We start from the raw sequence: 25,984 nt of genomic DNA, 5'->3' as shown, positions 1-25,984 counted from the left end.
TAAGGAGGACACCAGCACGATTTTACCAACTACACCTATTAAGGCTACTATGGGGGCTTTTTCTTTGATTGCCTTAGTGGAACTGACAGAGCTAGTTCAACATATGAGAGCTACAACATGCTCTCTTGATCCTATTCCTACAAAACTATTAAAAGATGTTCTTGGTGTTATTAATACCCACATTTAAAAAATTATAAATGGTTCACTTTCCTCCAGTATAGTTCCCTCAGCACGTAAGACAGCTGTGGTAAAGTCTATGCTTAAACACGGTTTGGACCCTAAAGTCCTCAAGTCCTCTATAGGTCAATCTCCAAACTACCATTCTTAGATAAGGTTCTATAGAGAGTTGTTGCAATAAATTCTAACTCTTAATGGTATATTCAAGAAGTTTCAGTCTGGTTTTCGTGCTGCATATAGCACCGAGACGGCCCTTGTCAGAGTTGTGAATGATCTGCTGATAAGCTCTGACTTGGGCTTTCCATCAGTTTTAATTCTTCTAGATGGAAGTGCTGCCTTTGATAATGTAGACCAGAGGGTACATTCATTTTAATAGGCAATGTATGCATCTCACATGCAACGTTTATGCTACTCCCCCAGTGCTGGGACTGCCGTTTTACCAGCCAAATTTGCCTGGTTTTGAAAGCATCTAGCAGGTTAACGTTGTCTTTGGTGGTTTTGTTATTTTTTTTGTGGCTATTTTAAAGATGCATGCTTTTTTCTATTCTTTTCTATTCTGTAATCTGCAGCCCAGAACTTCAATCACCACGATGCGCTGTAGAGTATATCACGTCCTCCCCCTGTCTTTTTTTCTGGAGCTCTGCATCCAATAAAATTACGAATCACACAAACGCTCAGCATTTTTATTCGTCACCAATTTAAGAACTGTATCAGTACAATTTTTTTTTTTAAATGTATTTTTAAAGACTATCAGCCAATAGTTTTGAACAACTTAATTGTACAGTACATTCTGAACATTATCTAAAAAAAGAAGAAAAAAAACAGCGGTTCTGCTATTATAAGTTATGAGTAACATTACCTGCCAGTGTTTTTTTTTTTTTAATATTATTATTTATTTCTTAGCAGACAATATACTGTATAAACATTAAAATAATGTTGTTGAAAATATCAGTTCAACTATACAGTTCTACTACTGTCCAACTGTCTTCTGACAGATGTACTGGGCTTCAAATCAGACTACGACTACTACTGGTACCACAGAAAAAAACTACAACTGTACAATTACTACTAATAATGATAACAATACAACTGTTAGATATATAGAGATGTTCAATAACTCTGATCTACAGATTTTACAAGTCCAACCTTTATTTTACAATGGAGTTGCCGGTCAGGGTGGAAAACTTTTATCAAAACAAGACCTGTTTTGTAATGGGACAGCCCATCTCTAGTATGTCCAATAGGAATGCATTGGCGAGGTCTTTTGGGTCGTTTCAAAGTCGCATCTGGTGTTAAAAAAACATTGAGGGTAAAAAGCTTCAAATAAAGAATCAGATACTATATTCACCTTAGTGCTTTTTTTTTTTTTTTGCTACTTTTGTAACTTCGGCAGTTTGTTTTACAAATGATTATGTCCTCAGTGTCTTGGGCAGTGGTTCCCAACCCTGGTCCTGGGGACCTCCCTGTGTCTGCTGGTTTTCATTCCAGCTGAGCTCTCAATTACTTAACTAGACCCTTAATTGAATCTGAATTTGACTGTGTATGTTTTAAAATGCAGTAAAAATGTGCATTATAAATATCATATGGGAGATACTGAAATTAAAGAAGGGAACTATGAAAAAGACCTAGGAGTTTATGTTGACTCAGAAATGTCTTCATCTAGACAATGTGGGGAAGCTATAAAAAAGGCTAACAAGATGCTTGGATATATTGTGAGAAGTGTTGAATTTAAATCAAGGGAAGTAATGTTAAAACTCTACAATGCATTAGTAAGACCTCACCTAGAATATTGTGTTCAGTTCTGGTCACCTCGTTACAAAAAGGATATTGCTGCTCTAGAAAGAGTGCAAAGAAGAGCAACCAGAATTATCCCAGGTTTAAAAGGCATGTCGTATGCAGACAGGCTAAAAGAATTGAATCTATTCAGTCTTGAACAAAGAAGACTACGCGGCGATCTGATTCAAACATTCAAAATCCTAAAAGGTATAGACAATGTCAACCCGGGGGACTTCTTTGACTTGAAAAAAGAAAAAAGGACCAGGGGTCATAAATGGAGATTAGATAAAGGGGCATTCAGAACAGAAAATAGGAGGCACTTTTTTACACAGAGAATTGTGAGGGTCTGGAACCAACTCCCCAGTAATGTTGTTGAAGCTGACACCCTGGGATCCTTCAAGAAGCTGCTTGATGAGATTCTGGGATCAATAAGCTACTAACAACCAAACGAGCAAGATGGGCTGAATGGCCTCCTCTCGTTTGTAAACTTTCTTATGTTCTTATGTTCTTATGTTTTCAGCTCTTAAACAATTGCAGAGTTCAAGTTACATATAAAATAGTACAGCTGGTATATGTGGAAAAACAGATAACATATGGAAGGTAATATCTGGAAAGTGCTTTGTCTGATGAATACTATTCTTAGCTTAATACATTCTGGTAAATAATAAACAAACAATTTCAGGTTCGGTGGGTGAAAGGAGATGAGGAGTGATTGATTGTTCTGTTTAGACCCCTTGATTGGCAAGTGGATTTAAAAGGGACAGAACATACTGGGCACATTTACAGAGCGTCACATTCCCCCTTCTAGACTCATCCTGCGCTCCCTGCGGCAGCACTTTAACTGGACGAGCCACTCGGGGATCCCAGTCCTTTATAAAAAGTCCAGAACAGTGTCCATGTCCCATTGCTGCAGCAAACGCACATTGTCTCTTCGGCCTCATAATCCTAAGTACAAGCAAACTCTGTCGCCCTCCCCCGAAATGCAAACATTCAGCACGGACCAGGCTTCCTGCTCTCCACTGAAGTCTCTCCAGGTGGAACAAAGCCTCCAGCAATCTCGAAAGTTCTAACAGTAGCCTCCACGGTCCTCTTGACAACAAACTCCTGCCCTATGACCTCTTGTCAGCAAGCAGGCTGCAATCCAACACAGACTCTTCTTAAATATCCGGAAAAAGCAGCGCCTCGCAGCAAGCAACCACACCCGGCAACACAAGCTTAGCAAAATGCATAGACACAGCTCTGTGTTCCTTCCTCCCGACAAGGACTTTGTAGGCAGGTATAAAAGAACTCACAGAAACAGCAGAGTAAACATCTGCCGCATGCATTCAATCCCTCCCGTTCCAACTCAAACTCCTCGGGACGATCTCTGGCCATGAGAAGAACTCCTCAGGACTTCTCCCTCGGGGTCTCTTCAGAGACGTTGCATCCCACCGCTGCCACCAATTGTAACAGGGTGAAGGTCCAAGCTTACCCCCACTCACAATCACATTATTCTCTCAGGAGGTCTTTAAAACACAGGAAACAGTCATTTGGTAGTGTTCACAGGTATACATATTTTTTGTGGCACTGGATACTGCACACAAATTACAGCTGACTAACCAACAGGTTTATGAGACAATCTAATGACTGATCACCATTGTTTTTTTGTTTTGTTTTTTTAAATGCATTTTTTTATGTATAAACAGCACCTTTCCTCTCATTCTTGTCTATTTTCTCCAGTGCTGAAACAGAGGTTCATCGCAAGGTCAGATATGCTGTAGATACTGTAGCAGAAGATGCTAAAGCAGCAGCTGTGGACCCTCTGAACACTGTGTGGTTATTCAGTGCAGCCCTCGCTTCCACAAACTCTACACAGCAAGGGACCACATGCCGGAGTCCATCTGCTTTGCATAGCTGATTTTAACAAGCATTATTTATAGCAGCAAATCAACACACAGTAACAGTGTATTCTGATCTGATCATCTGTATTAGGCACTGTTTTTAAACCAAAGCAGATGGAAAACCACAGTAATGGCTGTCATGATTTATACATCAGATTTATTTTTTGCTGAAGCTCTTTTTTACTGAAACAGCTGATCCAATATATTTTCCCCAGAACTGTTTCTGTTTTTTCTCTGGACTTCTTCCAAAGCATGCATCTCAGACAATATGGCAAATCGCCATCCACTGCACAGAACATCAAAAGCTCTTTATTTCCTAAAGGTACACTTGACTGTTGTTATTGCAACTTCACAGAATTCTTTTTCAAATCTCAATTTACAGAACTGTTTTTCCACTGGCTGCTTAACTGGACTACTAGAATATGTATTTACAAATGTTAGCCCCTTTCAGAGAAGCAATTCTAAAAGGGCATGGTTAAAGGATAAGGAAAGCACAAGGGACAGACATCTTGCTTCGGGTAAATGATATATAAAACAAAAATGCCTCCAGTTATAAATACATGACATGTCTTAACGTGTTAGCTGGTAGCTTTCTCAAGTGAAAAACAGATTGCATGCCCGCACTATAGCCCGGAGGAGAGATTCTTCAATTGCCACCTTCACACATTTCTTTTGTCAGATTTATTTCCTGCACTGTTGCAAAACTTTCAAAACTTTGAGACAATGTAATCTTGCCTGCCAGGCAGATTAAAACCACCTTATAAACCTACAGTCTTCTGTGTGCTGACACACCATGTGGGCTTAATCAGCAGCATCTTGATTGCAAAAGTCTTACCCTTTGTTGTTATTTTTTATTGTGTTATTCTTCCAAAGGCAACATACAGTGGATAACAAATTAAAAACAATAGTCACCGATTGAGGTAAACCACACATGTACTTTTTACTATTTCTCTGCTCATCAAACCAGGACTTGTTTTGGTAGAAGGCAGAAGAAGTAATTGTAACTAATAAGACACCATACTGTGATAAGGTATATTTTTCAGGGGCTGCATCTGAAAATCCCATTTGAATTCCTTGCTAACTGTTACATATTCAGATATCAAGTACCCGCTGCTGAAATGCTCGGGTCCTTCTGTTTAAAGTGAAATAGTTGCTGAGAATTTTTTTTTTTTTTTTTAATAAAAATACATATGGATTTTCATGGGATACTTTGTACTCAGTTTTAAAGTATGTAGGTTATTTTCAACCTTGGCAAGGTAAAAGCTATTTCTTCACTTTCCCTTGGTGCGGAAACATTGCCTGTATTTGAGTATTAAAATATCAGATTAATCTCCACATTTTTATAAAAATACTTTACACTTACAAAGATGCAATGTGTTTCAGTAAAATCAAACCTCCAAAAAACTGAATTCTGTGCAGAAGGTGAACACAAACATAGACGTCATATTAAGTGGGGTTGGCAATGCAGGCAGTGTTGAAAGATACCACCCCCCCCCCCCCCCCCCCCAAAAAAAAAAAAAAAAAACAAGTCTAGATGAATGCAAGAAAACCTTTAGAATTGACCCTAATACCTCGAGGAAAAACAATTAGGCTGGTGAAATGTTAAAAATATATACTAAATTTGTTAAGAGACAATTCATGCAAGTAGCACTGAAATCCAACTTTAAATAATGCCAGAAGCACATCATCTTAAGTCCTATTACAGTAGATTCTTGTTAATTGCATAGCCCAGGTGCCTACTGTAACAACTTCATGCAATTAACCAGCGTATGCAATTATCAGTAACATACAGTGTAATACATTTAATTGTATACCTGATCATTGCATACAATTGTAAAGTACATTTCTTTTGAAAATGTATGTGCTTATACTGATTAAATGAAAACATATTTTCCTTATTCTGGGTAAATGCATAAAACTGCGATATGCAATTCACAGGAATCTACTGCATGTGCATTTTCATAGGGAATGTGCTTCATGTTTTAAAAAAGTTAACAGGCATATGAAATGATCATGTATGCAATTAATTGGAATACACTGTACTTGTATAATTCTTAAATCTCTAAAATGAACCTACAGTAACAACACTTAAACACTGCTCTTACAACTAAATGAATTTCCTCTGCAACAAGCATTAGACCCCACCTGCGCCCCTCACTCAAATTCTATGCAGCACAAACTCTGTGGGACTATGGGCCCTAATACCAGCTGCACATGAAGTGATCAGTCAAAGTAAATCTAAAGTCTGGAGAAAGTCTATAGAAATCAGCGGTCACGGCTGCCAACTGGCATGATGTCACAGCGCATCTGCCATCTTAGTAAAGGAAGAACTTGCACATTATGAATACATTTTAGGGAACAAATTGTTTTCAGACAGAAAAAAAAACAAAAACAACAAAAAAAAAAACTTTAAAATTAAAAATGTACCTTGAAAAAAAAAAAAAAAAAACTCTGCCCATTTCTTCCCTCCAGATTGCCCTGAGCAGAACCGTGAAACCTCTAGATCTGGATGGAACACCTCTGATCTGGTAACACTGATTGCAGGGGAGATGAAGGGAGGTTTCAGTTCCGAGTGACTGTTTTGTAAGCATTATGAATGCTTATTCACCACTGCTACACCCCATTAGAAAATGGATTCTTCCTGCAAGACTACTGAGACACAGACATCAACTTGTCCTCACCAGATTTAATTTGTCTCAGGTGAGTGGGAGTTTCTAACCCTGCTGTCAAACAGTAAGCTCAGTTTGATCCGACATAAAGGTAAACGATGTGGCTTCAGAGTCGACATGGCGCTTTTGAAAGGAAGTAAATATTTTACTGCTCCAGTCATTTTTATTTCAAAGTTCAACACTGGTGTTATTAATGGAAGTAAATGTGTCCAGATGGGGCTCCATTCTGTTTTGTATGTGGAACTGGAACATCAGTACAAGGCTATTGTAATACATGTTATTCAACCATTCCAAAATGGAGATTAAACAGAAAACGTTTTAAACAGCGATGTGATACGAAGAGACACAACACAGAAATCGAAAGATTAACCACACTGCAGACACAGTACACTGGGGTCTGTTTAATTGATAAACGATGGAGGATCGAAATGCCCCTATCGTTTAACATGTTTAAAGACTGTGCAAGTCTCTTAAGTGTCTATTTGTAAAAGTAAGTAACATGACAGGTTTGGTCCTATAGTATTTAAACTGTGGCATGTTAGTCTAATTCAGTGGTTTTCAAACTGGGGTACGCGTACCCCTGGGGGTACTCGAGCGCTCCTCAGGGGGTACGGGAGAAAAATCCTGTAATGGCGGACAACACATTTTATTTATTTATTTACTTATTTATTTGTTTGTTTTTGTTTCTTTTAACACACTGTAAAACTTTGCGACTTAACAATGTTGAATATCCTTTCAAATAAAAGCACAGCCGTGCTGATGTACGTTTCCTTTGTGTTGGGCGAGGTTAACTATAAACACCCAAACGGCTGCTGACAGCGAGTGAGCGTTGAGAGCACGTGGATAAATTACATATTTAAACAGCGGGCGGGGGTTCTGCAATCTGTAGGCTTAAAAGAAAAAAAAACGAAATAATTGTATGATGTTGCTTCTTTTAAAAACGTGTCGTATTTACTAGTTACGTTTACTTTGTGGAGTTTAAATGTTCAGTGTGTGTAGTTTAATCAGTTCAGTGTGTTTTATGTAAGTTTATGTTTTTAAATAACAGTATTATTGAGTTGAGCAGGCAGTTGTGCCGCTCTACTTGCAGATGGGGGTACACGGTAGACTAGATTTTTTGGAAAGGGGTACGGGGCCTAAAAAGTTTGAAAACCACTGGTCTAATTAAATATACCCCACTATAGTTTTTACTGATACAATCCAGCCATGCCTTTGTTCTAAATGTTACATTAACTAAAAATACACCTATGGTCATAAGTTTTGCATCACTCACCTAGAATACACACACACACACACACAGTTGTAGTCAAATCTTTACATACCCCAATGGAAATTTATAATTTCTAGTAATTTCTAGAAAACAAATAATTATAGGAAAAATCTTTTGTAGCAAAAGTTTTGCTTTTGTGGATGAGGAAAAACAGTTACAAGAAATAGATTTATTTATTTATTTATTTATTTCAGCATTTTTTTTTGCAAAACTCAAAAAATGCTAATTCAAAAGTATTCATACCTTGACAAGGAAAATTAAATTAATATCTAGTGGAGGCACCTTTAGCAATAATAACCTGGCATGATTCTTTAGTGATTCTTCAATGCAAAATTGTTCCAGTTCATTCAAATTCCGAGGACTTCTCTTGTGCACAGCCTTCTTCAACTCATACCAAAGATTCTAATCAGATTTAGATCGGGACTCTGACTAGATCATTCCAGAACCTTGATTTTATTCTTCTTTAACCATTCTGAAGTAGATTCTGATGTGTGCTTTGGCTTGTTGTTGAGTTGGAACGTCCAGTTGTACTTTAAACCAAGTTTTGTTGTGGAGGGTATATGCCAATATCTATGCTGTGGAATCCATTTTACCATGTATTGGAACTAAATTGCCTGTGTCATTAGAGGAAAAATAAAAGGATATTACCACCGCCATGCTTTTCTTTGTATGCCTCACCAGACTTTCTCCAAATATAACGACTATCAGCGTGACCAAAAAGCTTGATTTTTGTTTCATTACTCCACAAAACCTTTGACCAGAACTCATATCCATCATTCAAATGCCATTTTGCAAACCATATATACATATAATGAATGGCAGCTGGCTCTTTGAGCTGATATATATATTTTGATATTTTATTTAACATCATGTAATCAAAGAAACTACAAAATGATATTGCAAAAGTCTACCTGGAGCCATAACAGAAGTACAAGTAGTTCATGTTAGATTTTGAAATGTCACTTTTTAATTTGTCAGTTTTTTGTTAATAGCTTTTTTATATATCTTTATATATATAGCGCCTTTCATAGTAAACCACCATCACAAAGCGCTTTACAGAGGTAGGCTGTGAACTGTGCATTATATGCAGAGTCACTTACAATAGGACACTGATTTAACATTTTATCCGCAGGATGGAGCACAAGCAGGTGAAGTGACTTGCTCAGGGTCACACAGTGAGTCAGTCAGTGGCAGAGCTGGGATTTGAACTGGTGACCTTTTGGTTACAAGCCATGGACTTTAACCACTGGACCACACTGCCTCCTTGATGTTAAAGTAAAATTATTCAGCAGGTTTCTACGGAGCACGGTGGGGGACATGAGAGAAAAAATATATTACTACTTATTATCTCGTGCACACATCTTATTATCTCGTGCACACCTCTTACTATCCCGTGGATATTAAAATATATTACTACTTATTATCTCGTGCACACGTCTTAGTATCCCGTGCACACCTCTTACTATCCCGTGGATATTAAAATATATTACTACTTATTATCTCGTGCACACCTCTTACTATCCCGTGGATATTAAAATATATTACTACTTATTATCTCGTGCACACCTCTTACTATCCCGTGGATATTAAAATATATTACTACTTATTATCTCGTGCACACCTCTTACTATCCCGTGGATATTAAAATATATCACTACTTATTATCTCGTGCACACCTCTTACTATCCCGTGGATATTAAAATATATTACTACTTATTATCTCGTGCACACCTCTTACTATCCCGTGGATATTAAAATATATTACTACTTATTATCTCGTGCACACGTCTTAGTATCTCGTGCACACCTCCTACTATCCCATGGATATTCAAATATATTACTACTTATTATCTCGTGCACACGTCTTAGTATCTCGTGCACACCTCCTACTATCCCGTGGATATCAAAATATATTTTTTTCTCTCATGAAGCAAAATTAGTTCATTCTATAGGGTGATGCAACACTTTTGGCCACAGCTATAGGTTCAGTAATTACAGTTTTTTAACTTGAATATGTTTAAAAGCTACTTGATTTTATAAATATGTCTGAAAAGAAGAGATTTTCTCTTGTTCATATGAAAAATGACATTTATTCATACTGTAAACAGAATAAAAATTATTTGTGGTAAGTTTGAGAGCTAGATTATGCAACAGCACCAGTGTACATAAGGAACTGTTTAGTCTGTCAATGTGAACAGTATATTCTGTAAAACTATTCATTACACCCATTCTTCATGTCAATGGAAAATGTGTTGCAGAAGAAAGTGTACATTGGCTTCTAGTCCAAATTCCAGTGCAACTTGAACCTCAAATGTTAGATCAATCAATTTTAGCACACATTCATATACTACCATCATACAAATCCTTTATAGCAAGTAAGAATTTTAAACCACAGAGGCAGGTGTGTCACAGAGAAACGAGAGGGATTCATAGACTTTATGCAGTAAATAACATGACAAAAAGTACAAACAAGTATTTAAATAAACAAGTAAAATATAGACCAAATGCCTATTTTTTATTAAGACTGCATATATATATATATATATATATATATATATATATATATATATATATATATATATATAAAACACTATAGGATAAAAGTGTTTTTGGGGATTTATCTAGTAAAAAATTATGGCATCGGGTGCAGAAAGACGGGCCACACTCTTTACCTGGTGCAGAAAGGCAGGCCCATGTAAAACTGTACTACATTCTTTTGATTAGGGTTATTGTTAGGCTGATTTAACTCTTAAGCTCAGTATTTGAATTCTCTCAGCTGGCCCATTGCTGAAAAGCCTGGCCTGTCTTTCTAGATCTCTGCCAAAAACACTGCAGCGTGGCGTGCAGGGCAAGTCATGCATGGTTAAATCCTGCTACCCACAAGGTGACAATTTTGGTAGGAGACCCATTGGGAGAGCTTCATTGGCATTTCTGCTCCCGCAGAAAGGGAGAAAAATCGCCTGGGGGAGTTCTTATAATCACGTTATAGAGACCCCTACCAGTCAGGTGCCCATTGAGTCTAGGTGGAGACTTCCAGGGATGCACCTTTGCCTCCAGGGTTCAATAGCTTGGTAACTTTTGCAGTGAATAGAGCTGGGAATGCTTGTCTGTGATTGATCTTCAGTGGACCCGATTGAAACGAGTGTTTCAGCAGAGAGGCGGCATCCGAACTAGGCATTTCAAATTGGGTAGAAAAACATGGGGTACATCCAAACTGGGCATTTCAAATTGGGTAGAAAAACGAGGGGGTACATCCAAACTGGGCATTTCAAATTGGGTAGAAAAACATGGAGTACATCCAAACTGGGCACTTCAAATTGGGTAGAAAAACAAGGGGTACACCCGAACTAGCCATTTCAAATTGGGTAGAAAAACAAGGGGGTACATCCGAACTGGGCATTTCAAATTGGGTAGAAAAACAGTTTCATCTTGCTTATATTATTATTTGTTTATTTAGCAGACGCCTTTATCAAAGGCGACTTACAGAGACTAGGGTGTGTGAACTATGCATCAGCTGCAGAGTCACTTACAATTACGTCTCACCCAAAAGACTGAGCACAAGGAGGTTAAGTGACTCGCTCAGGGTCACACAATGAGTCAGTGGCTGAGGTGGGATTTGAACCGGGGACCTCCTGGTTACAAGCCCTTTTCTTTAACCACTGGAACACACAGCCTCCATTAAGTTAAAGATGTAAAACAATGCACACAGGTTTAAAGATTCAATGCCAACTATTGTACTAAAACTATGTTAAAGAGCCAGTATCCTAATTAAACTGTGATGTGTCTGCGTGGCAAATGCAACAGTACGTCGCTGATGGCAAGCGGTGTCTGTAGCAGGGCCTTCTACTCACTGCTGCAGGTGAAGCCAGACTGCCCAGCCAGCTTGGGGGGAATAAAGCAGCACCATATACCAAATTAGGAAGGTGCAACTAGCTAATACCCAACCACAAGAAAAGATGTTTCTGGAAAAATTGTAAACTGGACCGCCATGCTCTGTGGAAAATGTGTCGATAGCTCCTTGGAGGTATATACATATATATATATATATATATATATATATATATATATATATATATATATATATATATATGTTATTCTTGAGAGTTTTTCCTTCATGATAAACAAAAGACTAATTATACAGTTTTCTTAAGCTTCCTTAAGTATGATATGATACAAATAATAATAATAATTCATGGCCTGTGTCTTTTTATGCAATTCCTACTGGTGGATAATAGCAAAATCTAATTGACCGTTTGTACTAAAAATGAGTGTTGTGCAAACTGTTTTTTTAGACACAGAAATGACAACACACTAAAAGGCATTTTATTTCAGTCCCCCCCCCCCCCCCCACTAAAATCAACAAATTACAATACATAAAAGTTCCCAGACTGCTTATCATATTTTCCTACTACAGTATGAGAGAAACAAATCATTCATACAATTGCCAAGATACAGACAACAGAATGTTCTTATAAAGACAGTGTTTATGCAATTGGAAACGCAGCTTATTTATCCACCCTCTGAGGTAGTGCAAAACATAACCCTCTTTTTGTACAACAGGCCAGCGACTGAAGGCTGACAATGCAACACTTGCTTGTTTGTGACTTTTTGCACCCAGAATGGAATGTTCTTTTCTAGATTTTGGTAATGCACGTTCCAAATGCGGAATGCCTGTAGGGAGTAGGCCAGTGCCAGTTCGGTACAATTAACATCATTCCATGGGTCGGGGTGCATCAAATACAAGGGACAAATTGAAGAATCATCATCTTACTGAGATAGAAGTACACTTTATCTAATGCAATCCTGTGCAAGTCTTGTGTTAAAGGGCACATAAGGACCTTTTTATTTTATGGTGTTACATATTCCCATGTGTTGCTACAACTGTTTAAGTAACCTGTGTGTATTGTTTTAATTATTATTATTTTTACATCTTGACCACTTTTTTCACTTTTAAATTGCAGTGCTCTCTGGCTGTTTCTATTATAGCTCCAATATGGCCTCATGTATTTCTAAGAACTAAATTTCCCATCATCCTCCTACTCACTGGTAAATCCACTAGTTTGAGTGGTCCATGCAGGTCCATGTGAAGCCATCTTGGAAGCAGTGGAATGCAATTTAAAAGGTGGTCAAAATGTAAAAAACAATAATAATAATTAAAACAATACACACAGGTTACTTAAACAATTGTAGCAACACATGGGAACATGTAACACAATAAAATAAAAAGTCCTTATGTACCCTTTAAGAAATGCTTATTGCACTACTTCAGAGCAAATAACACAAGGCCAATGAAACCTGGCATCAAAACAAAAAAAACAGCCAGGGAAATTGTCAAAAGTACATTCTTAGGAATTTCACAACACTTCTCTTAATCTCTAAACAGGATCATCTGTTTTGCACTGTACATGTTTATACATATCAATTCCAAATACAGTACAAAGTTGAGATATACACACCTCTAGACTCGCTGAGAAGCCACTGAAATGTCTGCAGCTCAAGCAATAAAGCCTTAGCTTGCGATCCTTAAGATCATAGCCTTGACACCCGTTGTTGGAAAGTATTTTAATACAAAATACTTCTCTTATAATAATTATAGTAGTTCTAGCCTTTCTGTGAAACTCCATTCATTCAGAGTTAAGAATTGCACATGTTTTAGCAGACATATTTCGTTTTACCTTGACTGAAGTTCATATTACCTTGTAGCTATTCTGATAGTAGCACTGCTGACAAAGGAGAGGTAACCATAAGCACGTATTAATAGCACGTAGCTAAAGAATACACTTCAATACAATTAGTAGCAGCCGTAGCCTATTGGCATACCTTTAACAGAATATTAACACTTTGCTACAAAGGAATATTCATGCTTACATCTCTCATTGCAACAAGTGGTAGAATGACTACTAATCTCACAGAGTTGAATAGTTAAGGTTAAAATAGTATTTATTAAGGGTCTAATATGTCATTTATGATAATGGTTTACAACTCCACATATCTGATTTGTTGACTATCCATTCCTGAGGTCGACTGTCACTATTTACTATTCGATTACTTGACTGTTCGATACTGCCCCTACTTGTAACCATAGCTTTGCTTTCCGTGGTGGTTTTCTGCAAACCTTGCCTTTCCAGTAACACCCAGGAGCATGCTTTATTTTGTCATTGTAACTCATTGTCATTTGGCTCATTGGGAGGCACTGTAAATGATGAGTGCTCTCCTCAGCATCACTGACTACCAACAGTCTACAGTCTAACTCCTCTGATAATCTCAGCACTCACCAAGAGTTCGGAAAGACCTCTGTTCTGGTATTTGGGAGAAGAAACCAGGCTTCAAAGCATTTGTGATGACAACATCAAAAAGTTCCTCAAAATCTTTCCTGAGACAAAAATGGGCACAATGTTATGTTATTATTATTAATTTCTTAGCAGACGCCCTTATCCAGGGCGACTTACAATTGTTACAAGATATCACATTATTTTTACATACAATTACCCATTTATACAGATGGGTTTTTACTGGAGCAATCTAGGGATTGAACCCACAACCCTCCGGTCAAGAGTCCAACCCTCCGGTCAAGAGTCCAGAGCCCTAACCATTACTCCACACTGCTGCCCATGTTATGTGTTATTAAGTTTGAAATAAATGCACAAACACCACTCCACTGAGGCTAAAGACGAAATGGAGTGCATAAACCTTTTGACACAGTAGGCCTGACTTTAAAGATTAAAAATTGGGTCAAATCTTACACTCGCTTCTAAAGAAGACCTAGAATGTTAGCAGCTGTTCATCAGAATCTATGCAGAAGAAGTATATTTTTACAGTTGGCAGTTTCTTTTATGCTTCTTCTTTTTTTTTTTTTTTTTTACTGTAGTAATACCGTGTCAGTGTATTTTTTTTAAAACAAGAGCCTAGGGCAGGTACATAATCTGGTATTGAAATATGTGTGTTAACAAGGACTTCTAGTAAATTAATAATTCAAAAATACAAAGACGTGTAAGAGGTGTCTGATGAATTGCTCCACCTGGACCTGATTAGGTGGACAATAACACTGTCTGGACGAAATCCCGAACGGGGGGGGGGGGGGGGGCTACTAAAACACTGACTGGGCCGTTTATCAAACAGCGATCCAGCTGCATGTGACAGGAACAGCTACACATTCCTGCAGGCTGTCTGGCCTCTATATGAAAACGCCTCGGCATAAAACAACATTCCTTAATGCAAAAACTAACTCAGTTCAAAAGCATAACGTTGCATTTGTGAGTAGAAAGCAGAGCTTATGACTCTGAAAGTAATTCCATTCTACTATTATTATTATTATTATTATTATTATTATTATTATTATTATTATTATTATTATTATTATTAATTATTTCTTAGCAGACGCCCTTATCCAGGGCGACTTACAATCGTAAGCAAATACATTTCAAGTGTTACAATACAAGTAATACAATAAGAGCAAGAAATACAATAACTTTTGTTCAAGCAAAGTACAAGTGTGACAAACCAAAATTCAATAACAGCAGATAATAGTGATAGTTACATCAGGATATGATTAAATAGTGATAGTTACATCAGGATGTGATTAAATACAAAGTTTTACAGGTTAAACACTTGGCAGATTACAGTATTCTGAAGTACAGGATTAAATGCAGTAAAATAGGGGGCAGATAAGAGCAAAATAAAGCACATTTACATGAAGGGATAGTGTCCCAGGATACAAACAGAGGAGTTCTACAGGTGCTGTTTGAAGAGGTGAGTCTTAAGGAGGCACTGGAATGTGGTCAGGGACTGGGCAGTCCTGACATCTGTAGGAAGGTCATTCCACCACTGCGGAGCAAGGGTGGAGAAGGAGCGGGCTCTGTATTTTAATTGATATTTTAATTGAATAGAACTGGAATGTGGTATGGTAATTATTGGATGAATGCCACTGTGTGTCATTTAGAAACACCCAGTTCTATGTTGACATTCAGTTTCACTTTCCAAAGACACAGTACACATGTGTTACAAATGAATGGTTTATTGAATTAACACAATTTTCCTCATATTGTACAGCCTGGATATTTGAATAGCAGGATCAGGGAACCAACACAAGTCATAATATGGAGCTGTATCCACCTCTATGAAATATATTTGATTGAGAAACACACTTTCATGTATTACGTAATAGTGTACGGTGTGTTAAACACTGAATGGAAATCATTACAATGCCTTACTGTAAACCAGCTTTGCTGTTTTTTTTTTTTTACATGTGGTATATTACACTCACCCAAGAATGTGTTCACATACAAGCCTGCAGTAGTCACTATGGGAGCTGGTTATTAACAGAAGCACTTTTCCAGCACTCTTCAGGTTTCTCAACCAGGCTTTCACAGCCTCTGAGCAGGGCTGCAAATATTTGCCTGGGTCTTTTTTCACACTTGGAAAATACGTGGCAGTATTTTCTGGGAAGGGAAACATAAAAATTACAAGGTTAGTTATTGCTGCCAAATGAAGATCTCATACAATACCAGCCTATCACTGCTGCCACTGTGTGTAAAAGAAAAAATCAGTCCAAACACAATAGAGAAGTGAATGCTCCAATTCTTCAAAACTACCGATCCTGAAAACATTGACAACAAATCAAACATGCGTGCTGATTTAGTCAACTTGCATGGTTTGTCCAACAACACTTGAACTATTAATTTATTCCCAGTTAATATATTTAAGAAATAACTTTAGGGCTGGTTAAGTGTACAAGAAAAACAAACTTTAAGGCTTTATACATGATTATATATCAGAATTCCTATAGGAGACAGTGGGGTAGTCAATTCCACTGTCGTATAATTCATAATATGCTTATAGTCCCTGTGTGTATAATTGTACCATGTTGTATCTATTTTATATTGCAGACATTATAGGATACGTGTTGTCAATGCTTTTTTGAAGTTGCGGCAGGACATCTTTTTGAACTTCACACACGCTGTTTTAAAATGTCTAAAAATCTAATTTAAAAATCATGAGCGAAGGAGATATATAACCCTATCAATGCAATCGGTTCAGTCTTACTGTACATTTGCTACTAGGAATGCAGGAAGGAACACCCACATATTCCCTCATTACCTAAAACAGTTCCGGGTTTCTTGTGACCTTTCTCTCACACCACTTCAGATCACCTGGTCAGCTTTTACCTGTTTCAGCTACTTCAGTGAAAGATTATTTAAAGCAGCACAAACAAACAATGGCTCTGAAGTCTAATAATGGAATACTTCATCGGACCTCAGACACTGCAGCACTCCAAAGCAACAGCAATGGTCCAATCAAATTACCAGCTTTTCCGCCCACAGTACTGTCCATTATTTAGCATCAAGCAACATTATGAATGGGAACTTTTAAATTAGTTTCAGAAGGTGCGGTTGTTGTATACACTTATGGTTAGCTGTGAGTGTAACTGAGACAGGAGGTCTAACAGTCAGCAGATCCTGGGTTTAAACCCAAGTAAATGTGCTGCATGATAAGACCAGTATACAAAGCAATGCCACCTGCTGGGAATTAAAACAAACTACAGGTCACTTGCCATGTACCTATATTAGCAGGGTAATTATCATCTCTACCTAAACCGATAGACAATTTGTGTCATCTGGCCAAACACAAAGGGAAACATTACATTCCTGAACCCGAGACCACCACCTGGAGTATGCATCTGTTTAGCCTTTTCCACTAAATCCCACCTGTTTACAGTACCCTATGACGGTGAAGGGGAGAAACATGGAGACATGGATCACACTGTAAATGACAGAAATGAAATACAACTTGGTTATCCTGTATGCATAGTTCCATTACAAACTCCCATTATTTCTCTTCTTGAAGTTATTCAAGGATCTCAACCACACCCGTGTCAAATAAAAGGCAGACCTATAAAACTGTTCTCCTCATGCTTGGAAACTTTCAAATGAATCAGTATCAGCTTTTATTAAACACATAATGAACACCATGAGTTTTTAAACAATGGGGAGCTTTAGAATGTTGAAAAAAGTCCCATTAAAGTGAATGGACAAAAAGCTTAATAGTTTAAAAAGTATAGAAGACATCAAAAAGTTGTATACAAGCACACTATTCCAGACCAGTCTACACGTTTTAAAGTTTGAACGGCATTTCTAGCTTAAACGGTGTAAGAGGAATAGCGTGCCAAAGAATAAGAAGAAGAAGAAGTATGTTGAAGATTTAAAGCAGCAGCCTACAGCCCCTGAACTGAACATTAGATTTACACTGGAATTCCATTTCCAAAGGCATTCCATACTGTGTTGATGTTTCTTACGTCAGGCAACATTTGAGGTTTTTTTTTTTTTAGTGAAAAATACAGTTTACAAGAAATACAGTTTACAAAAAAGAGCAGAATGTCCTCACTTATGCTATCAATAAAACCTAGAAATGTTATTCCTTGTGAACTTGCTACAGTACAGTATGTGATTATGAGCCAAATGTTTAAGGGCTGTATTCATAAAGGTCAGTGTGCGTGTGTTGGGGTGGGGGAGAGGGTGAGTAGCTACATTTCTTTTAAGTGAGCTGGTTTTAGAAATGACTTCTAGGAGGTAAGAAACTGTAATTTCAACTATGAGTTGATATGGACACATCTCTACACACAATCAAAGGGGACAGAAAGCACAGTTGCACATCCCTGCTGGTATTTTTCAAACTAAGTTCAGAAATGCAGCTTTTAGAAGCTGTTGAACAAGTATATACATGTTTAGTTGGAATAGTTAGTAAACCTGGTATAAAATGATTGAAGCATAAAAACAGTAGATAAATGACAGAGAACACACCTAATAGAATATCAAACAGGTAACTATTACTGGGCAGGATTTTCAAAAACCTTGTGGTATAGTAACGAGAGCTAGCAAGTGATTTTCTAACAAAATGTGTTAATAAATCAATCCATTAATGCTTTGAAATTGTATGTATTTTAATATGTACGATTGTAGGTTATAAATACATACATTTCAAGTGTCATTGGTGTTTGTAGTTGTTAGTTATTATACATGTACACCATGTATGTAACACTTCATTATATATTTATGAAGCTTTTAAAATTACAATAGAACTCCCTAACCCAATAGACAATTTGTTTATAATTGTTTATGAATTCCTCTAATGATGCATTTTCTTTGTTACTATTTGCTCGCCTCCACGATAAATATTATAAGAACAGTTTAGATGCATACAAGCATGTGAAGGTGAAAGTGTATATTGTACATAAAGTGTGGGGGGAGTCTGACAACATTACAAATACGTTTAGGCAAAATCCATGTCCATGATCTCGATCACATTCCTAGTGCATCGCTGTTTGACGCCTGTTCTTCGTTCTTGTGTGGATAAGACACAGGTGTTAAAAGCCAAGGAAGCATTGCAAATCCGCAATCACTGAAGGAAACTTTATTTTAATATCTAACATGCCATTTTCTATACCAAGACTTCAGTTGTATAATTCAAATAAAATCTACAGTAGATGTCAGCTGTCATAATGTACGTATGCAGAATTCAAGCTACAGTTGCATTGATAATTTCTTGGTAGTAACATTATACTGGGTGTAAATAACGGTGTGTAATTTTAGCAATACAACAAACGTTCAGTAAGGTTACAAATGGTTAAAACAAGTGAATAAATCTCATTCATAACCACAAGTATAGAAAAGGCTATAATATTTTCATAACTACAAATATTGAATTATCAAGGTAGTCTGTAAGAAATTAACTCTAGTCCTGTACACCTCTCTGTATCGTCAGCATCACAGACGTGATCTCTTAAATGTCTGTTTCAAGGCGAGTTATACTCTTTCGTTAATTAAAAACCCTGTTAATTAAAACACAGATTTGCTTTTAAATTCCCATGCAAACAAAAGAAATAGTCGCAAGAAGCACTGGTCGTTAAGATGTTAACATTATTTTGTAAATCAACATAGTTTTGGAAATCACATTAGGATGATTATTTAATAATTAAATAGGTATAACAACCGCTTGAAAATGCCCAAATCAGTGCTACATACCGATTTCTTGATTAACACTGGAGTTATTATTTTTACAAACTTTTGAAAATCCTGCCCATTAGCCCATGGCGGATATAAAGAATCCATGTAACAGGGGTGTTATCTAAAGTGGCAAAGGGCCCGCTGCATTTTTTTTTTTTTAGCTAGGAAAGGCATTATAGGAAAAAACAAGCATTGCAAACAGGAACTAATGTTAGTGAACATATCTATTCACAAGAAGGTAAACACGTTTTCTACAGTTTCTCCAATTCATTTTTTAAATTTAGAAAATAGTGAAGGCAAGAATGACCAGTTGAAGGAAGAAGTCTGATAATGAATACCAGAGCTCAGCGTATGCAGATTCACTTCTTATTGCCAAGCACTCCCGAAGTGAATAAACAGGAAGCACTGCTCCAGTACTCATGCAGCACAAAGAATGTGCAGCGTAAGTGAGAAGTGGTGTTCCTTTCTTCACAAGCAGGAGGGAAGAGGGCTTAGAAAAACATCACAAGCACAGTGTGAGTATTCATCACATGAAGTGTTAGAGCTGGCAATCCACTAAGACCAGGGCTCAGTGGATCAGTACTGACAGTGAATGGTGGCAGCTTCTCCTTATGTAACATACAAACAAAGGAGAAATTACAGAAAAGACAATAGGATATAGACTCAAACAGAAATTACACAGGCAAAGTCAAAAAAAGCCCACTCTGTATTCATGATCAATGCTGGTACCACACTCTGTATTCATTAGCAATGCTGGTACCACGCTCTGTATTTATTATCAATGCTGGTACCCCACACTCTGTATTCATTATCAATGCTAGTACCACACTCTGTATTCATTAGCAATGCTGGTACCACGCTCTGTATTCATTATCAATGCTGGTACCCCACACTCTGTATTCATGATCAATGCGGGTACCCCACACTCTGTATTCATTATCAATGCTGGTACCACGCTCTGTATTCATTATCAATGCTGGTACCCCACACTCTGTATTCATTATCAATGCTGGTACCACACTCTGTAATCATGATCAATGCTGGTACCCCACACTCTGTATTCATTATCAATGCTGGTACCCCACACTCTGTATTCATTATCAATGCTGGTACCCCACACTCTGTATTCATTATCAATGCTAGTACCACACTCTGTATTCATTATCAATGCTGGTACCCCACACTCTGTATTCATTATCAATGCTGGTACCACACTCTGTATTCATTATCAATGCTGGTACCCCACACTCTGTATTCATTATCAATGCTGGTACCCCACACTCTGTATTCATTATCAATGCTGGTACCACACTCTGTAATCATGATCAATGCTGGTACCCCACACTCTGTATTCATTATCAATGCTGGTACCCCACACTCTGTATTCATTATCAATGCTGGTACCACACTCTGTATTCATTATCAATGCTGGTACCACACTCTGTATTCATTATCAATGCTGGTACCCCACACTCTGTATTCATTATCAATGCTGGTACCCCACACTCTGTATTCATTATCAATGCTGGTACCCCACACTCTGTATTCATTATCAATGCTGGTACCACACTCTGTATTCATTATCAATGCTGGTACCACACTCTGTATTCATTATCAATGCTGGTACCCCACACTCTGTATTCATTATCAATGCTGGTACCCCACACTCTGTATTCATTATCAATGCTGGTACCCCACACTCTGTATTCATTATCAATGCTGGTACCCCACACTCTGTATTCATTATCAATGCTGGTACCCCACACTCTGTATTCATTAGCAATGCTGGTACCCCACACTCTGTATTCATTATCAATGCTGGTACCCCACACTCTGTATTCATTATCAATGCTGGTACCCCACTCTGTATTCATTATCAATGCTGGTACCCCACACTCTGTATTCATTATCAATGCTGGTACCCCACACTCTGTATTCATTATCAATGCTGGTACCCCACACTCTGCATTCATTATCAATGCTGGTACCACACTCTGTATTCATTATCAATGCTGGTACCACACTCTGTATTCATTATCAATGCTGGTACCCCACACTCTGTATTCATTATCAATGCTGGTACCCCACACTCTGTATTCATTATCAATGCTGGTACCCCACACTCTGTATTCATTATCAATGCTGGTACCACACTCTGTATTCATTATCAATGCTGGTACCACACTCTGTATTCATTATCAATGCTGGTACCCCACACTCTGTATTCATTATCAATGCTGGTACCCCACACTCTGTATTCATTATCAATGCTGGTACCCCACACTCTGTATTCATTATCAATGCTGGTACCCCACACTGTATTCATGATCAATGCTGGTACCCCACACTCTGTATTCATTATCAATGCTGGTACCACACTCTGTATTCATTATCAATGCTGGTACCCCACACTCTGTATTCATTATCAATGCTGGTACCCCACACTCTGTATTCATTATCAATGCTGGTACCCCACACTCTGTATTCATTATCAATGCTGGTACCCCACACTCTGTATTCATTATCAATGCTGGTACCCCACACTCTGTATTCATTATCAATGCTGGTACCCCACACTCTGTATTCATTATCAATGCTGGTACCCCACACTCTGTATTCATTATCAATGCTAGTACCCCACTCTGTATTCATTAGCAATGCTGGTACCCCACACTCTGTATTCATTATCAATGCTGGTACCCCACACTCTGTATTCATTATCAATGCTGGTACCCCACACTCTGTATTCATTAGCAATGCTGGTACCCCACACTCTGTATTCATTATCAATGCTGGTACCCCACACTCTGTATTCATTATCAATGCTGGTACCTCACACTCTGTATTCATTATCAATGCTGGTACCACACTCTGTGTTCATTATCAACACAGCACGACTTGGTTGGATATTTCTCATTTTACCCACAATAAATGGGTTCTGGTGATAGATTTAGCAGTCACCGTTGCAAAACCATTATAGATTCAATCAAACACAGGTATATTCAAGTGTGCTTCCATGTCATAAATATACTAGGAAAGTATATAAAACTTAAAAAGAGAAAGTTTCATAGTTTTGAGAAAGAAAAAAAAAACACTACACATTTACCCATTTAATATGCAGTAAGCCCTGAATGTGTGGCACACTATTTTTTATGATTTCAACTGGTAGCTAAATGCTATAGTTGACTTTCACTAAAACCACAAAGGCAGAAATCTATGAATGCAGTGTACTCACGCTCTTTTCATTTTAATAAGATGGACAGCTTTAAAACTGGCTGACATAAGGCTTTGTTACATGGTGTAACATTAAGACTTTACTGCCCCCTTGTGGACACATCATGAAACTACGTCTACACTTATTTTGTAGGTCTTTCTGATCAGTTCCCTGGACCTCCACTCATCCAGTCAGCAAACCCACATATCTCTATAATCAACAGGCTTTACTAGTTATGCTCATTGCCACATATACAGTTTTGATTGCACTCTCTACCAAAGGGGGCGTGACTGAAGGTATATCAGGGAATGTGGCCGAGCGATGTGTTCCTTTTGTTATGGTTACGAAAGGACCTGTAAAAGGAGTACAGCAAGAATAGAACCATGAGCGTTTTGTCTTGTTTTGTATTGTCTAATAACTGTTAGATGTGTCATTTGTAGGCGGCTAACTAATCTGGGGGCTGTCGCTAAAGCCAGCACCCACCCCGGATCACTCTACACCAATGCTGTCACGATTAACTGTATTGAATCACCACTTGCAATATTGGACTTGTGAGCATGTGTGTATAAAGTGTGTGTGAACAGCATTATTATTTCGTGATTGTGCCCTGTGTTTTTACCTGCGCAATACACATTGTTGTGTACAGCCAGGTACTATTATTTAAGGTTGCCAAACTAGCAACCCCACTGATTAAAGAGCTGTGTTTGACTGTGAACTGTATTAGTGTCTATCATCCCTGAGCACCGCATCACCATCACACCTGCGCACTGCAAACCACTTTGCTCCAGAATCCCAGATAAGTTACTGAGTAATCTTTCTCACAAAACAGTTGGCTGTTTCGTTCTATTTGATTTCCTAATCCCCACCCCTTCTATTCAGCATTTGAGGAGATTTGATGTTGACACAGCTGGTAACACATATAATACACATATAATAGCAAAGCTGAGTAAAAGCATAGTGAATGCACTGCAAAACAATGGCTAAGCATGGTAAGTTCAAATAATTCCATGATATTTAGTAAGCAAGGGGTCAGAGTGGGTTACAATGAACAAAAATACCCCACCCAATGTAATTTACATGTCCCAATACTTGTTGAATATATGCTGATATATGATGACATCTACTGGCCATTGGAGATAATACAGTTTATTATCCTTTCATGTGTGTTTTTTCTTTCCTGTAGCCATTTTCTAGGAGCATCTGTGTAATTTAGTGAACACAATAGACTAGAGGATGGTATTGTAGAAGGGCCAAACACATTATTGTGCTGCCTATATTCTGTAAGGTATAAACTCTGATTTCTTATTATTAACTTTACAGAAAACAAATACATGTATGGTGATATAAACAAATAAATAGTGATTGCCATTTCCAGTTCTGCCACTTAAAAAAAGGTTTGGGGCTAGCAGTATCATTTTATATTCTAAAGTTGATATAGCACACATATCACATGTACTACTGTAGTTTATTCAAAACTATATACATCCACTAGAAAGTTACTTTTTGAATTACTGTACTTCAATATATATATATAAAAAATCTAATATATGCTTAAAAAAAGCATATCTTTGTTAAAATAAAGAACTTTAAAGCACTGTAATTCTAATGTATGACTACCCCTTTGAGAACTGCAAACCAGCAATTTAAATAGGGTTACCATATGGCTCCAGATTAACCGGACGCTGTTCGAGGCAATCGGAATCGCCTGTAACCAGAATGAGTGGCGCCTCTTCATTGACAGCTCATCCAGGAGCCTCAAAGCCGTGCTGCTCCATAATGGTAACAAGTAACCGTCTCTTCCCCTGGCTCACTCGGTGCACCTCAAAGAGGATTACAACAGCATCAAGACCTTGCTGGACGCCTTGAAGTATGATGAGTACGGCTGGGAGGTCATAGGAGACTTCAAAATGGTGGTATTCCTGATGGGTCTCCAAGGCGGTTTTACCAAGTTTCCCTGCTATCTTTGCCTTTGGGACAGCAGGGACACCAAGGCGCACTACCACAGGCGGGACTGGCCACAGCGGACCGAGTTCTCTGTGGGGAGGAACAACGTCAAGTGGGAGCCACTGGTGGACCCCCGGAAGGTGCTGATGCCACCACTGCACATCAAATTGGGCCTTATGAAACAATTTGTCAGAGCTCTAGATAAGGAGTCGGCAGCCTTCAAGTACCTTCAATTTATATTCTAAAGTTGATATAGCACACATATCACATGTACTACTGTAGTTTATTCAAAACTATATACATCCACTAGAAAGTTACTTTTTGAATTACTGTACTTCAATATATATATAAAAAAAATCTAATATATGCTTAAAAAAAGCATATCTTTGTTAAAATAAAGAGCTTTAAAGTACTGTAATTCTAATGTATGACTACCCCTTTGAGAACTGCAAACCAGCAATTTAAATGTATATGTCTAGAGTTGTCTTGATTTCAATAAATACAAATGTAATTTAATTGGAAAACCAGCAGAGGGAAGTGTTGTATGAGAGTTATGTATTACACAGTGTAACAATTTTTTTTTTTTTTTTGGTTCCTGGGTAGTAAGTGTTATTTCCTAATTGCTTATGCCTCAAAAGTATAGAAAATGGCTATTGTTCCCCACAAACGTTGCTTTTGTGACCAGGACAGTGATATTTTGAAATTTACCTATTTTCCAGAACATTCCAGATAGATTCAGTGCTGAGTAAACTTGGAGTAACTTCTAGAACTTTCTAGAACTTTCCAGTAATATAAATAGTAGTATAAATACAGGGGCCTTAAGCCCACCAGTTCAGTTTAGTTCCAGCTGCCTAAGTGGATACATATCTGCATATTTCTGAGATGGCATCAAGGTCATAGGAGACTTCAAAATGGTGGCATTCCTGATGGGTCTCCAAGGCGGTTTTACCAAGTTTCCCTGCTATCTTTGCCTTTGGGACAGCAGGGACACCAAGGCGCACTACCACAGGCGGGACTGGTCACAGCGGACCGAGTTCTCTGTGGGGAGGAACAAC

The 25,984-nt window shown here is 37.9% G+C and overlaps 1 pseudogene; it reads right to left on the bottom strand.

Annotated features, from left to right (window-relative positions):
* The window catches only part of LOC117410606 (5'-nucleotidase domain-containing protein 1-like), a 115,957-nt pseudogene that overhangs the window by 20,692 nt on the left and 69,281 nt on the right, over window positions 1-25,984 (bottom strand).

This window comes from Acipenser ruthenus, chromosome 6, assembly GCF_902713425.1.
Source record: "Acipenser ruthenus chromosome 6, fAciRut3.2 maternal haplotype, whole genome shotgun sequence".
Classification (NCBI taxonomy): Eukaryota; Metazoa; Chordata; class Actinopteri; order Acipenseriformes; family Acipenseridae; genus Acipenser; species Acipenser ruthenus.
Note: the sequence above shows the minus strand (reverse complement) of the source record. Positions and strands in the feature narration are given on the sequence as shown.